The sequence below is a fragment of the Saccopteryx bilineata genome, chromosome 1 (assembly GCF_036850765.1).
Source record: "Saccopteryx bilineata isolate mSacBil1 chromosome 1, mSacBil1_pri_phased_curated, whole genome shotgun sequence".
Taxonomy (NCBI): domain Eukaryota; kingdom Metazoa; phylum Chordata; class Mammalia; order Chiroptera; family Emballonuridae; genus Saccopteryx; species Saccopteryx bilineata.
In genome coordinates this window covers 110,106,560-110,120,292 of record NC_089490.1, presented here as the reverse complement: position 1 = coordinate 110,120,292, position 13,733 = coordinate 110,106,560, and positions in this window count along the sequence as shown.

Below are 13,733 nucleotides of genomic sequence, written 5' to 3'. Positions count from 1 at the left end.
GCCACATGCTCCTCTTTGGGACAGTGTAAGACCTGCCAGGATGCAGGGATGAGGGGTGTGGCTGAGATCTCCTGTGCATGGACTGATTTCCTGGACTACGATCGGAGTGGGCATTGGCTCCTTTGTTGGATGGACTTACGGATTCTGGACAATGTGAAATACCCTGATGGGGGTGGGGGTGGCTTTGCTGGAAGCACTCCCCTGCCCTGGGAAGCTTTTCCCATGGCTAGAAAGAAGGCCGAGGACATTTTGTGCTTTGGGCTAAGTGCTCAGAGAGTGGTGAAATGTACCTTTGTAATTGTTGAAACTATGATTTTTTCTGTTGTAATTTATATAATGTGCCTAATTTCCTTGCACAGAGATGCCAGTGATATAGATTGTGGGTAGTAAAGTGAGCATAGGGGTGGATTGCATGGGTCAGGCTGCTGTGATGGTAGCCCTGGCTTCTGGCTTTACATTCTTCAACAAATGGTGCTGGGAAAACGGGAAGGCCATATGCAAAAGAACAAAACTTGACTACAGTTTTTTCCCTTGTACTAAAATTAATTCAAAATAGATCAAAGACCTAAATATGAGACCTGAAACAATAAAGTACATAGAAAAAAAACATACGTACTAAACTCATGGACATTGGTTTAAAGAGTATTTTATGAATTTGACTCAAAAAGCTACAGAAGTAAAGGCAAAGATAAATGAATGGAATCACATCAGACTAAGAAATTTTGCACAGCAAGAGAAACTGACAACAAAATAAACAGACAGCCAATTAAATGGGAGGTGATATTTTTAAACAACAGCTCAGATAAGGGTCTAATAACCAAAATATACAAAGAACTCATAAAACTCAACAACAAACAAACAAACAATCCAATAAAAAAATGGGAAGAGGACATGAACAGGTACTTCTTCCAGGAAGAAATACAAATGGCCAACAGATATATGAAAAGATGCTCATCTTCATTAGCTATTAGAAAAATGCAAATTAAAAGTGCAATGAGATACCACCTCACATCTGTTAGATTAGGTATTATCAACAAAACAGGTAATAACAAGTGTTGGAGAGGCTGTGGAGAAATAGGAACCCTCATCCACTGTTGGTGGGAATGTAAAGTAGTACAACCACTGTGGAAGAAAATATGGTTGTTCCTAAAAAATTGAAACTAGAACTACCATATTACCCAGCATTTTCTCTACTGGGAATATACCCCCAAACTCAAAAACACTGGTACGTAAAGACATATGCAGCCCCATGTTCATTGCAGCATTGTTCACAGTGGCCAAGACATGCAAACAACCAAAAAGCCCTTCAACAGATGACTGGATAAAGAAGATGTGGTACATATATACTATGAAATACTACTCAGCCATAAGAAATGATGACATCAGATCATTTACAACAAAATGAATGGATCTTGATAACATTATATGGAGTGAAATAGGTAAATCAGAAATAACTAAGAACTGCATGATTCCATACTTACGTGGGACATAAAAATGAGACTAAGAGACATGGAGAAGGGTGTGGTGGTTACTGGAGTGGGGGGGAGGATGGGCAGGGAGAGGGTGGAGGGGAGGGGCACAAAGATAACCAAATAGAAGGTAACGGATGACAATTTGACTTTCAGTAACAGGTATTCAACATAATTGAATGACAAGATAACCTGGAGATGTTTTTTTTGAACATATGTACCCTGATTTATTAAAGTCACCCCATTAAAATTAATTAAAAAAATGAAGAAACTTGCTTCTCTAAGAGCTTTCATCTCTTTCTCACAGACAGAAACCTTGGCTCTTTATACCACTAAATGCTGTCTGGGCGCCTCTTCTAGGCTCTGGGGTCTAGGTTGGGGCTCCGTGTCTAGGGCTGAGCACCCACACCTTTAGGGTGACCTTCCCTGCAGTGAGAGTCCCTCCAGACTCTCAGCCAACACTTGCTTTTGTGAACGGCACAGCCCTTTCTGTGTCTCTGTGTGGACAAGTCCCGCTGGGGGTGAGGACAACGAAGACACAGAGACCCGACTCCGGTGACCAGGTTCTGTGATGCAGATTCACTTTATTCAGGAAGTAAGCTAGCTTATATACACAGGTTCAGCATATAGGGTGTTACAGCGTGTTCCTCAAAGCCAATGGCTGAAAAGATCAGGGAGCTGCGTGGTTGGCACTGAGTCACTTTCGTATAGCAGGTAAGCTCCCTTTCTGAGTATGCCCAGGAAGGTTCTGGGAGCTGGAGTATTGTCACAGCATTGCAGCAGCCACAGCTGCTAGGAATGCACTCTGCACTCCACCCACATCTCTGCCCTTCCAAACAGTCTTGGTGTGACTTCTTCTGTGATTCTTGGTTATAGATTCCTCTTTGTTTAGTCTAAAGTTGGTTTATCAAGATGATTGTTACTAAATTAAGTTTTAATCTAATTTGGTCTTGGGAGGTGGCAATTGAAACTTCCATGTACTCTGTCACTATCTTGGAATTGATAAATTAAAATTATTTTAAAAACATACAATTTACCAAGAATTAATCAGGAAGAAATAGAAAATCAAAATGCCTTACAAAGATAAGCTCAGAACCATATGCCTTCACTGAAAAGTTTTACAAAACATTTTTTTTTCTCTTTTTTATTTTTTTATATATATATATTTAATTGAATTTATTGAGGTGACATTGGTTTACAAGACCATACAAACTAAAAAGGTTTAATTTTATGTTTCAAGTATAAAATTCAACAAAACATTCTGTGCACACTGCATTGTGTGCCCATCACCATTTCAGACTGTCACCACACTGTATCAATGTGTCTCTGTATCAATGTGTCTCATATATATAATAGATTTTTCTCATTTTTAGAAATTCATTCTTTTTGGTGTTCTATTTGGATGCTTCCTGGTATCTTTTCTTTTAAATCACTGATTCAATTCCTTGAATCATATAACTTGCTGTTGATTTCCTACAATATATTTTTCATTTTAGATATTGTAGTCTTTATTTCTGAGCGGTCCTTTTTGTGGTTTCTATGTTCCCTCTAATGCTTAATATTTCTTTAAGTTTTCACTGAGACTATCCATCTTCCTCGAAAGTCCTTTAGCAGCCTTATGAACATTGTTTCAAACTCAGCATTGGGATTTTGGTTGATTCTATTATATTTAATTATTTTTCTGAGGATACCTCTTGTTCCTCCATTTTGTTGTTTTCTTATTTTGTCTCTGTGAACTACATATATCTGTTATTATCTAGACTTGTCATGATGGCTTTATAATGTAGATGTCTTGCTGGTCTCATTGTCACAATTTTCTAGATCACTTGACCTAAGTACTTCAAAAAGGAATGTTTTTTCTAGCTTATAAACACCATTTTATTACATTTGAGTCTTGAATGCTGTTAGCACTTTTATGGGTAGTGTGAACCCTTCTGGCTGGCTGACTATAGGATAAACTTTGGTCACTGTGTATGAGTCATTGTGAAGGAGCTTCCTCCCCCTGAGGTCAAGTTGTTCCCAAGCAGGGTCTGGTGCCTGCCTGAAGCCCTTTTAAGCTGTGCCACTTATATGGCTAGTTGGATTGAGCTCTGGTGTATTCTGAAGCCTACCACCTGTTGTGATGTTTCTGGGTCCATAAGGAAGGCATTCAAGTACAAGTACAATATTATGTGTAAATGGCTTTGGGTTTCCTGTCTGGAGCCACCACGTTGTTCACTGTTTGTGTCTGTGTAAGCTAGGACCAGGTTTTACATGGGAGGGGACGAGCTGTGTATCAGAATTGACTTCCTGAAACTCTCAGCTGGGGGTAGATCAATAAAGGGCCAAGGCTCCTTCAGGTCTATCTCTGCCTGTCAATCACTCATCTTCACCCTGATGTTGATTAGTCTTCCTCCAGGGCCATCCCAAGAAAAATTGTGAGTGAGCCAAGCTGGCATTACCCACAAACCCTTTCACAGGTCTCAAGCTTGGTACGGTGAGGCTACCAGGGTTAAGTAGACAGGGTTAGTGGTTCTCACTGAGAGGTCATGCAGTCAGTTACTCAGTGAGGTAAAAGTGGCACCTACTCCAGAGACAAACAGCTTAGTATCTGACAGAATTTCACACTCCATCACCCACAGAAGGAGTGTCCTGCATGTTCAGGTTCGGTGCAGCCAACCATCCTCTCTGCAGAGGAAGTTCAGTTGGGCAGAGCGACAGGGCTCAGGATGACAGGTCAAAAGAGTCCCTTATTTTGGCTGGTTCTTGATGAGCCCACAGGATGTGGCCTAATGTTTTATACCAGTCCCTGACAATAACCACCAGGAGACACACATAGTTAATGTCCCAGCTCTGTGTACCACTCCCTTCTTCCTGAGGAACTGAACTCAGCAGGACAGAGTATACAGACTTATAAGAGCAGATACAGTCTTCCACTGGGAGAGGTGCCTGCAAGCCTGTAGGAGGGGCATGAGCATTTATTCCTTTTTCTGGGATAGCACAGATTGACCTTGCAAGAAGGGCAAGAGTGGTTTCCCACAACTGCATTGTAGTTACACAACCCAGCACCTGCCTGTTTGATTCCTTGACAAAAACTCCCTAGGGGACATGTGCTTAAAGTCTCCCTCTGTTCAGCACTCTGATTTCCCTGTGCAACTGAACTCAGCAAGGCAAGGCCAGCATAGTGATTCAGCTCTTTAGGAGCAGAGGTTGGCACTAACTGTGCATTGAGGTGAAAAAGTCAGTCCCCTTTCCAAAGCCACACCATTCAGTCACTGTCTGAGTCTCTTCCAAGAGCTTCCTCAGAAAAACAGTGCCCAAATGTCAGTGCTGGTGCAGCCAGCAGATCACTACCCTAGAAAATGGCAGACCCGAGCATGGCAGACTGGCGTCACCAACAATTGGGGGACCAGGCAGTGCACTGCCCAGGCTGGAACTGTAACAATGAGAGTGCTTATTGCTGGGAAGCTGGTGTCTGTTTCTCTCGCAGAATCCTTTCTCTTTCAGGTGAACTGAATCCCCACTGATTTTCACCACCAGATGCTTTATGGACTTTTCTTCCTATCTTTGTTGTTTTGGGTTGTGGATTCTCACATGGGGTTGAGACCTCATGATCCTGGGGGAAAAGGGTTTTGCAGCACAGATATTCCCAGAGCTTCTCAACCACTAGACGTGGGTGTGGAAACAAGCCTTTCCGAGTCTCCACCCTTCTTTCCAGTCTCTATGTAGCTTCTTCTGTAAATGATTATAATATTTCAGTTCAGCTGGGCTTTAGTTGGTTATTCTGGTTAGTTTCTCTATAATTTACCTGTAAATCCAGTAAGGTGCCAAGAACAAGGGAGTGTAGCTTCTACCTACTCTGCAACCATCTTGAAATCTCTTTACCAAACATTAAAAAAATAAAGCAAAAAATAACACCATTTCATCTCAAACTTTCCAAAAAAATTAGAGTAGTGAGCACTCCCAAACTTATTTTATGGGGCCAGCATTATCCTGAAACCATATAAAGGAATTACCAAAAAACTATAAAAAATAAATAAATAAGCTAAAGGGCAATACCCCTGATTAGTATAAATACAAAAGTTCTCAAAAAAAAATACTAACAAATGAAATTCAGTAATAAATTAAAAGGATAATTCACCATGATCAAATAAGATTTATGCCTGGATTCAAGGATGGTTTAACCATACAAATTAATGAATGTAATGCATCACAGTAAACAATGGAAGAATAAATTACATGATTATCTTAATAACTGCAGGAAAAGCATTTTACAAACTTCAACATTTACCATGATAGAAACTCCAACAAAATCAGTAGCATTTCTATAGTAACAACAAAACTTTTGACAAAGAATTAAATTGATTTCATTTACAATAGAATTAAGAACAATAAAATACTTAGGAATACATTTAACTAAGAAGGTGAAAGATCTCTACACAGAAAACTACAAGACGATGATGAAAGTAATCAAATACACTAATTAACTGGTAAAAACAGATACCATGCTTGAACTTAGCCAGAGTCTGAGAAGCAATTGAAGCTTTAAAATAATGGGGAGATATTCCATGTTTTATTTTGGAAACATTTATATTCTTAAAATGTAAATTACTCATGGCATATTTTTTAGAAGTAAAAAAAAAAAAAAAAAAAAACACTCCTACACATATGTGACCACAAAAAAATGTTGAATACTCAAATAAATCTGAGGATAAAAAAACAAAGCAGGAAGTATCATGCATCTTGGTTTCAAGCTATACTATAATGCTTTAGTCATCAAATACTATATGACCTCATATGTAGAATCTAAAAAAAATAAAAACAATAACAACCACAAAAACAAACTCAAAGAAAAAGAGGTTGACTTGTGGTTACCAAACGTGGGAGGTGGAGAGACAGAAGGAATTAAAGAAAGGTGGTCTAAAATCACAATGTTCAGCTAAGAGACAAACAAAAGTACTAGGGATAATATGTACAACATGACTATAGCTAACAGGGTCGTAAGGTACAAAGTGTGTCTGAAGGAAGTACATTACGAGATTCCCAAGGGATGGCTGAAACCATGAATAGTACTGAACCCTGTATATACTATGTTTTTGTCTATGCAGACATTTACATACATATTTTAAAGTTTAATTTATCAATTAGTCACAGTAAGAAATTAACCTCAATAACGAATAATTAATTAGAACAATTTTAACAATATATTGTAAAAAAAAGTTTTGTGAATGTGGTCTCTCTCTTTCTCCTAAAATATCTGGTACTGTGTGCCTTCTTTTTCTTGTGATGATGTAAAGTGAGATAAATAATGTAGATATTATGATATAGCATTCAGCTACTGTTGCCTTCTGTCATATATCACATGGAGAATCATCTGTTCAGGAAGTTGATGAATCATGTCATGATGATGTCAATAGTTTAATTTCAGGAGAAGACCATGTCAATGGTTAGGGATCGATATTTGAAGGGTTCTTTGGCAAATACTTTTGGAAGAACACTGTTTCTGGAGGTTGCTGTGTATTTTTTCAACTCATCTATGTATTACTGCAAAGATATTATACTTTGGTGATCATATGGGTGACTTTAAGGCTGCATTCCATCTGATGATCTCATTCCATAAGTTTGTAAAATAAGGGTAAGTTGAGCACAGGCATTGCAAAACCACAACAGTCTATCTAATAACCTAGATGGCTAATATGATTAATAAACAAGTACCATATACAGTGTGAATACTCTGTGTCTTATTTATTTTCTTTTTATTGTATCTATATGAAAAGATGCATGTTAGTTGAATTTATTGTGGTAACCGTTTCACAATATATCTAAATCAAACTATCATGTGGTAAAATTTTGTTTCATTTTGATGTTCATGTGTTTTTTAACTTGTCTTTTAAAAACCTACATTTTCTGCCTTTTGTATCTTTTTAATACAGAGAAAAATTATTTATCCATTTATTTTTAAGAATTTATTTGTTTATTTTAGAGAAGAGAGAGAAAGAAGGAGAGGGAGAGAAAGAGAGAAAAGGGAGGAGGAGCAGAAAGCATTAACTTCCATATGTGCCTTGATTAGGCAAGCCCTAGGATTTGAACCAGTGACCTCAGCATTCGGGTTGATGCTTTATCCACTGTGCCACTATAGGTCAGGTTTAAAATAAAAATTACCTTTGTTTCCCCCTACATATTTTGCCATTTGCAGTGATTTTCAACCTTTTTTTTTCATGGCACAAACACACACTAATTACTAAGGTCAGTGCCCCTGACTAAATACAACCATTTTCATCTCATGGCACAAATAAATTAGTTACTAAGAAAGAAGAGGTCAGGGCCCCTTTTTCTTTAGTAATTAGTTATGAGTGCGTGAGAAACAAAGGTTGAAAATCACTGAATAGTCCTATTAAAATACAATGAGTTATGATTGAAAAATAAATCAATAAAAATATAATTAGTAGATATGTAATAATCTCAGTCATAATAATATAGTCTAATATTGTTTGTTTTTTCCATATGGAAATATTATTTTTACTGAGGAAAATCTAAATAATATTTAAGAATTACAAAATAAAAAAGGAATTTTAAAAACTCGGGCAGATGCCCTGGCTGGTTGGCTCAGTGGTAGAGCCTCAGCCTGGCATGCAGGAGTCCTGGGTTCAATTCCCGGCCAGGGCACACAGGAGAAGCACCCATCTGCTTCTCCACCCCTCCTCCTGTCCTTCCTCTATGTCTCTCTCTTCCCCTCCCGCAGCCAAGGCTCCATTGGAGCAAAGTTGGCCTGGGTGCTGAGATGGCTCCACCGCTTCTGCCTTGGGGGCTAGAATGGCTCTGGTTGCAACAGAGCAACACCCCAGATGGGCAGAGCATCGCCTCCTGGTGGGCATGCCGGGTGGATCCCAGTAGGGTGCATGCAGGAGTCTGTCTGACTGCCTCCCCATTTCCAACTTCAGAAAATCAAGAAAACAAAACAAAAAAACAAAACAAAACAAAAAAACTCGGGCAGAGAAATTGAGAAGACTCTGAATTAATGATTATTGTGACAGTTACCATAAAAGTAAAATTGTTGTGATCCTTCAGACAAATATCAAATCTTTGGTAACAAATATCATTAAATGCCTATTGTTAATGAGATTACAATTTTAAATTGTTTCTTATTATATTAGAAATGCTGGCCCTGGCCAGTTGGCTCAGTGGATAGAGCCTTGGCACAGTTTATGCATGTCCCGGGTCTGACTCCCTGTCAGAGCACATGAGAAAAGTAATCATCTGCTTCTCTACTTCTCCCAGTCCCCCTTCTCAATTTTTTCCACTCACAGGCAGTGACAGCTTTAGTTCGAGCCTCGCCTGGAGTGCTGAGCACAGCTCTGTCAGAGAAAATAGCTTGGTTGATTCAAACATCAGCCCCAGACAGGGGTTGCTAGGTGGATCCTGGTCAGGCACATGTGAAAGTCTCTTACTATTTCCCATATTCTCACTTAAAGAAACAAAAACAAACAAACAAAAAAACAAAAGAAATGCCATAATGAGAGTATAAGAAAGATAAGTTTGTAATGGCAAGATTTAGAAACTCTATCTAAGAGTAGAATTTAAACATCTAAAATCCTCTTGACAAGGCCTAAGTTTTCAGAGTTTGTGAATAAAATCAAAATAAGTTAACAGCATCGATGGCCAAGTCTTTTGTTCCCTGATATCTTCTGGAAGAAGAAAACAATTTCTTAGAGTCATTTGCCAATACCAAACTAAATGGCACACTACCAGCACAAAATATCCTATATTCTGGAGGTGTTTAATAAGATAAACTGTATCAAAAATAGCCCAAGTGCAAGAATATCCTGTTCAAACTTTAAGTGACACGTTAATGAGAAATCGACATTTTCCACTCATGCTTCACTCTGAGCCTTAACAGGGCAGCCTGTGAACCACAGAGATTGTTTGTTTACAAGAGTAACCTGGTCTCCCACTAAAGGATGCATGACTTTCTAGCCTACAGAAGATATGTGTTTCTACTCTCCCGTCAATCTGTTAGTCTATTTTATGTGATGGGAGATTACAGATGCCAGATGTGTGCAAGTACAATTAATAGACAACAAAATCAAAGAAAACATATGCCTCTGTATTTAAATAATACAGGGTATAAAAACAATTATGAAATATGAAAGATATTGGAGGAGACCTTGCCTGTGGAGAGTTACTGAAGCTCATACATACATAAATGAGTGTGTTAATCAAAACAGTTTAAAGTAAAATCCTGTCAGAATCATGACAAGAAAGAATAATTTTTTCATTTTATAATCAATATAGGTATAATTATATATATTCTTTTATATTTACCCCAGCCTTTATATAGAGATCCTAAATATGAATTCTTTGAATTATGGAGATCATGCATAATATTTACTTAGATAAAATAAAAGTATTTGGCTTTAAATAACAATTAGGATGAAGTAGTTTCAACAAAAAGCTAACTTAAGTTTAATTATAAATAATCAAAAGACTTTAAGAAATTAAGAAACATGACAAGTAAAGGTATCACACTGATAAAGAGCCTCTTGCTTAATGAATTATGGTACAGCATTTAATTGATAACAATCAGAAATAACGTGGAAATGTGTTTAAATAAGAATTAGTATAATTGACATTAAGAGCTTATAAAACAAGATTGAATATTAAATGTTTTACAGCCATTACATCTATATAGATATTTGTATCTTATTTCATATTAGTAAATTAAGGTGCTAAATACTAAGTAACTTTGTGAAAGTCTTACATTGTACATTTCAAGGCCAGAATTCATTGCAGAACTCATTGGCCCTAGCGCCCATTAACTGAACTATTAAGTTACATTATTTGATTTATTACTATTGCTTATACAACTAAAAGTATCCTTACTGACTTTGACAACCATTGGACCTTTTTGGAAGTTTGAAATAACAGCGTTGTAATATAAATGATCTCTACTTTTATTGTTCATTCTATGGTTTTATATCTTTGTCATTAACTCAATTGCCAATTTCTTGTGTTACATAAGTATTTAAAAAATGTATTGTTGTGTTGTTGTAGATTGTTTAGATTTTGAAAATGTTTAGTGTGACTAAAAGATTTTTCAATATATAAGACATTTTTTCAATTGTAATAATTTCTCATAACTCCACATTCAAAGTAAAAGATCTTTTGATAATAATTTATGCCCTTTTATAAATAAATATATGTCACTAAATAATAGTTCAGAAAATTACTGTATCTGCCAACATGACTAATGTTCATTTTTACAGCAAACAGTCCTTAATCATTATTTCATTTCAAATTTGAAACAAATATTCTCTTTTCTAATATAATATTTTGATTTTTGTTAGAAGCAATCTAATGGCATTAAAAGAGTTCTGTGAAACATGACATTAAATTAATAAGGATGTTATTACAGTATTCTTTAGTCCTCACTGATTTATTGTTATGTATGCTCCAATAAATTATATATTGTCAAATGTAGAATATCTCAAATATTACATCTACCATGAGACACTTGTTTAAAGATCTAAGAATTTTAAAACCAGAAGTTTAGCTTCTTCAGCTGGGAAGCCCTAGCCTTCCCAGCTGCCTGTTTTACTGCACTAGGATCTCGTTACCACATATACCATTTACTTATAAGCACAGTTCTCTTGTAGCACAGTCCTGGACATCACTCACCTACAGAGATGAATAACCAGGGAGTAATTTACACAGAAGTGAATCTGGTTAACGACTCAAAGGACATCAAGCAAAACCGAAGGGCACTAAGTGCTTCATTGCAGTAACTGAGAAGGAAATAACCTATTCAGAATTAAATATTCAAAGTGCTTCTCAGGATTTTCATGGGAATGACAAGAATGACCATGGCAAAGGTAACGCACTTGATAGAAATATAGTTAACCAATCTAGGATGTGCAGTTAGGGTGCAGAAGTGTGACAGAACAGTAGGAAATATGATCATATGTTTTACCAAACCTAAGGATCAGAATTTGAAGTTGGAATATAATACTCAAGATGAAAGCCGAGGACTAATTATTTAGGCATTATATTAAGGAATAGTCTGACTACTCATGGAGCATTGTATTTACTGAAAGTTCACTGGTATATACTAAGAGAAAGATTACAGCGGGAGATATAGGCTTAGGGTCCAAGTTTATGTATATGATTCTCTGTATAAACTTTCTAACAGCTGTCTCTTCCTCTTCGTTCTTGGTGTTTCCTTTTCTCCCGTTGCACACTCCCAATCACCTCCAGGGAAGCTCATTGCCGGGGTCCTAGGAGATGACTGCCTTGTCTTGATGTCCACTGTGGTAACAACGATAGTGGTTATTCCTCGTATGTAAATTTTTCAAGATTATACGGAAATTTTCACTTAAATAATTATCAGTGCCTCTAAACACTTCATAATATTAAAATGTGTGCATTAGACTAAGTGCAAAATGGTTATTTTGAATTAATCTAAGGTATAACTTAGTATGATTTCAGAGATTAGTTTCTATATATATATGACCATATATATACATGTATATCTATATATATTTTGATTTTATAACTCAAGACATGTATTAAGGCACATTATTGAGGAAAACTAATAATTTTTTAGATTGGCTAATTGAGAGGCTGTAAGAGAAGACAAAGTTTTGTTTTCTTGACTTTTGCATTACTTTACCTCTGAATTATTATTGCTTCATTAAGGGTTTTGTAAAATCAATTTTATTCCAAAATATTCTAATCTTAGATAATACATCATATTTATTTCAATGTAGAAACAACAGTATTATAATTTTATTTATATCAATATTGGTTTTTTATAAAAATTTCTTTTTTTTCCAACTAATGAAAACAAGGAGAAAAATAATTCCTCCTTGACAATCAAGAACCAGACAGGTAAAACATTATTTTGTAAGTTGTGATACTAGAACAGTTCATACTTTGTATCTGAAATAATCAACAAAATCATAGGTTTTTGGGAGACAGGGAAACATAAATTATAATACCGAGAAATGAATGTTTATAAATGAGTACAGAAGAGTGTTTTTTATATCTTGATGTCCAGCAACAGAAAAAATATTTATTCTAATTATTATACCCATGATTACCAATTGTCTCAAAATAATTTTTGTATTCTACAAAAGTGGCTTCATTCACTGACATTCAGTACATGTTGAGAGCAGATACTTTTGTTTGTGTGTTTGCTTCATAGGAGCACATAGATTAGGGAATGAGAGGCTGACCCTTCCCTGTGAGTGTATGTGAGTGCGTTTGCTTTTACATGGACCAGCCGGTGAGGGTGTATACATATGTTCTGCACAAATGTGTCTATGCCTGTGTAAATATGTAAATTATTTTTTTAATTTAAATAGCTTTTGGATAATAAGTCATGATCTTTCTTCAGCATATCACTGTGGTTGTTGTCCAAAGGAGTGGGTACTGAATTCCAACAACTGCTATTATATTAGTACTGAAAGAAAAGCCTGGAATGAGAGTCTGATGGCCTGTGCTTCTAAGAACTCTAGCCAGCTCTACATAGATAGTGAAGAAGAAGTGGTAAGATTTAATTGTTTCCAACATTTTGCTCACCAGGTTAATTTACTATATTTGTAGAATTCATGTCTATTTTGCATATATTTGTGGTTTATTTTTTATAGGCTATTAATATTACATTGTTTGACTATAATATTTTATTTATATTTTATTCCATTAATGCTCATTTCATAATTTGCAGTTATTGCTTATCAGAAACATCCATGCTTCTATAAATCCTTTATTTCTAATGTAAACTTTGCTACTTAATTTTGCTGTACTTCATGTAAAGTAAAGATGTCATAACTGCAGATTAATTCCAAGCTGCGAAGTCCCATGTAATTACAAATCAAATCATGAAGTAGAAATTGCCGGTCCGCAGTAACCCTGCTCCTGTGCACCTTCTCATAGCTTCTCCACTTTCTCACTGAACCATTATTTTCATTCTTTATATTAAAAATGATCTTTTCTTAATGTTGAACTTTATATAAAGGGAGTCATTCATTATGTATTTGATGTCTCCTGAAACTCCCATATGATATATTTGCAATTTATCTATATTATTGCCTTAATCTTTAGTTCGTTGATTTTTCCTGCTATATTGTATACACTTGACATTTTTTTCTACAAGAATATAGTTGATTTTTAATGTGCCAGCATTATAAATAATGATTTTATAAAAATCTTGTGTATTTTTCTTAAATATGTTGTGTTTAAAATAATGTTCATTACATACAAATGCTACATGTATCATATTTATATATC